At 44.7% G+C, this 3,522-nt stretch overlaps 1 pseudogene; it reads right to left on the minus strand.

The window, feature by feature from the left end:
- Nucleotides 1–2,221: 2,221 nt before the first annotated feature.
- On the minus strand, nucleotides 2,222–3,201 carry LOC102489171 (40S ribosomal protein S14-like; annotated as a pseudogene).
- Between the last annotated feature and the right edge of the window lie 321 nt (nucleotides 3,202–3,522).

Below are 3,522 nucleotides of genomic sequence, written 5' to 3' on the forward strand. Positions count from 1 at the left end.
GGAGTAGAGCCATCAAGAAACACCTTAACGTAACTCCGTATCTCCATCTGTGCATTCCAGCCTCTCCTATTTCTGTAAGTCCTATCTCTCAGTACGTGCAATCACCAATCTCTCCCCTTGCAGTTGCTGCAAGGACTTGCTTTTTCTTTTGAGCTATTTCTTTTTTTTTTTTTCCCCCTTTCATGAGAGAGAAAGAAGGCACCCTCATCAGGATCCAGCTCACTGTGTGTACTCCCCACAGTCTTCTACCCAGCTAGGATCATGGGTGTGTAGCACCCCCCAGGCATGTGTCAGGTCAAGCCTAGATCCAAACAGCAGTCTTCCACATAACTCAGCACTCCAGAGTGGCCCCCTACTGCCTGGACCACATGGAACTCGTCAAAATACTCCATAGCTACACATTAATAATCTACATTCACCAAATAAAATTTAATAATTCACTACTCTACTCAGAACTAAAAGGTAATGAAAACAAAACACTCATTTTCTTCATTTCCGTGGTTACCCATGACATTACTTAGTAGATAATCTGAACTTAAAAAAAAAAAAAAAGAGAAAGGAAGAAAGGATGGAAGGAAGGAAGGGAGGGAGGGAGGGAGGGAAAGGAAGAGCACTCCATTCCTCTTTACATCTTCCATTCTTTCTCTGGAAGAAAAGAGCATTCTCTCCATTATGACACTGCCCCCCAAGGAAGTGGCTTATCCTATCCTTTCCCAAGACTTTGCAGAAAAGCCCATCTGTGAGGCACAGATCACTCAAGCCTGGTCAAGGCCAGAGTGACTGGCCAAGAAGTTCTGTTCCCCTAAATTTCACATCTCACTGCAAGAGCTGAGGGATTAGTCTCTGCCCACCTGTGGCCCATTCTCTACTTAGGTGCTGTCACTTCCAATTCATGACACTGGGTAAAGTGCTGCATCCTAGCATCTTGGGCTCTCGAGTTCAAGTTTGGCACTATTTTAGACCCACAGCCCCTAAGTGGAGCAAGTCTATGTTGCCCCATAGTGGTGGTACACAAGTCAAACTGCGAAGGCCCAACTGTTTCTCTTCTTTTCTCACCACGGATACTGCTGGCTGCTCCCATCTCTGTAGTGAGCCAAATGTGCTGTCACTTGCACTTTAGACTCAGCTTTTCCTCTGGCAGGCCCTGACTCAAAGTCTAGATTTGTAGAAAGTAGTAAACAACCTAAACCTCAACTTCTAAAACAGCTTTCCAGAAGCTCTGTGTTGATGTAATACAGCTGATCCACTTAAATATTTGTGGTAATCTGTCACTTTACTGGCCCTAAATGGACTCACACACACCCTCCTCTTGAATCTGGGTTACACCTGCAAGTTGCTGTAACCAACACAAGGAAGCAGACATGATGACGTGCCAGTTCCAAGCCTATGCCTTAACTGCTGGTCTCAGTGGGGACCAGCAGTTAACGTAATGGCTATGTCGCTGGACTCCCACGTGGTCGACCGCAGTTCGCGTCCCGGACCCGGTGGCTTAAAACTCACGCCGGGCGCCTGTGCATGCGTGCCCATGATTCCGAGAGGAGAATGGAGGAGAAGGGATTGCGGCGTGGTCATCCCCACAGGGGGGTGATTTCTCACTTTCTGTCTCTCTGTCTCTCTCTGTCTGTCTGGCGAGCGCAAGCACCCTATGGCAAAAACCCCTCCAAAAAAAAAGGTCTCAGTGAATCTTTTGCATTGTAAGTCCTAAGTTGCCAGTAAGGCTGGCAACCCCACTAAAAAGGCCACATAGAGATGAAGGGGCTCTGAGTAAGACTATATGGAGAATGGGGTGGGGGTATATGCCCAGCCCCAGGTGAACTGCTAGCTGAATACAGTCATTAGAGCAATCACCAGCAAAAAAACAGCAGAACTACTCAACAAAGCCCAGGCCAGAAGAGCATAACTTATAAACAAATAAAATAGTATTCTGTTTTGTTTTCAATTTGTTATAAGGTGCATGTGCTTACCACAGGGAGACAGACACAGACAGAGAGAGAGAAAGTAAGATTAACTCCTGGGGTAGGGAGGGGGGCATGGCCATGCCACAATCCCTCCTCCATTCTCCTCTCAGGATTTTGAGAACATGTACAAATGCACCTGGTGTGTTTTTCAAGATGGCAGGTCCAAGACTTGAATTGCAGTTGACCATGTGGGATCAAACTGCCTTATCACCACGCCACCAGCTGGCATGAAAGTAGTATTTTGTTTTGTTTTTTTACAGGAAGGCAATTTATTAACAGAAAACAATAATTTGAGGAGTCGTTTTCACAAATGGCAATCACAGCAACCCCTCCTTCCTGCATATGTTATCAGAGAGGATGCGGGTGACACTCTCCATCAGCCCAATCTTCTCACCTGAGTAGGTGAGGGCTCTCAGAGCTGACTGGGCCCCTGGGGCCAGAGGTCTTGGTCCTATTTCCCCCTGTGGCCTACAGTTTGATCTATACGGCAGTGATTCCCAGCTCCTTATCCCTCTGGGTCACATACTGGGCAGCCAGCATGGCAGCATAAGGCAAGCATTCATCCTGGTCAGCCTTCGCTTTCATCCTACCACTCACAGAGCAGATGGTTTCCTTGTCGGAAAGATCAGTGACATGGGCGAAAGTATCATTAACAGATGCAAAGATGTGGCAGACGACAAATACATCCTCTCCTTCGGCCACCTGAGGTCCAAGGCTGATGACCTGTTCTTCCTTCTCTTCCTTCCCCTTGCAAGGTGCCATTTCTGATCACTGGCTTCAGACTCCACCAAAGTGGTGGTTTTTAAGTCACTCAGTTTTAGGGCTGTTTGTTACATGGCAATACATAACTGAAATGATGCTCACATGGTCCCTTGTTTTAGCATAACTTGTTCAAACCCCAGAGAAAAAGAACGGTGTCATTAGTTATACTCCCCCAAATTCATGCAACCCTAGAAGATAAAGTCTAATGCTCTTCTTGATGTCAGTGCCTCTATTTAACTTCAAGTCCCAAGAAGACAGGTTTCACGTTTGTTATCTTAGCACCATACCCTCGGCCCCCAGCACAATGTCTGGCACGCAGCAGGTACACCAGTGTGTATGTAAATGAACAGTAGCTTTAAAACATGTCAGGAAATTGACAAATACTAATCATCCTTATAATTTATTATCTGTCTAACATGTAGTTTTATACAACAAATTCTCAAAAACTGTTTAAAGATATGATTTTGAAATGTACACTAAAAAGTGTCTTAATGCTACAGATTATATATCCTTTATCTGAAATGCTTATGATCAGAGGTATTTCAGATTTTTTCAGATTTTTTTTGGACTCAAGTATAAATACAAAATTTGTATTTCATATATACCTTATTGCCTGATGGTAATTTTATATAGTATTTTTGCACCACATCCTTTTGATGACAACCTGTCAGTTGAGGTCAGGTGTGAAATTATCCATTTGTGGCACCACGTTGTCACAAAAAGTTTCGAACTGGGACCATATGGTAATGCAGTAGTACAGTGCAATTTTCTGCAAGGGAATCCCATATGGGAAGGTTCTTAG

This window comes from Tupaia chinensis, unplaced genomic scaffold (assembly GCF_000334495.1).
Source record: "Tupaia chinensis unplaced genomic scaffold, TupChi_1.0 Scaffold000707_1, whole genome shotgun sequence".
Classification (NCBI taxonomy): domain Eukaryota; kingdom Metazoa; phylum Chordata; class Mammalia; order Scandentia; family Tupaiidae; genus Tupaia; species Tupaia belangeri.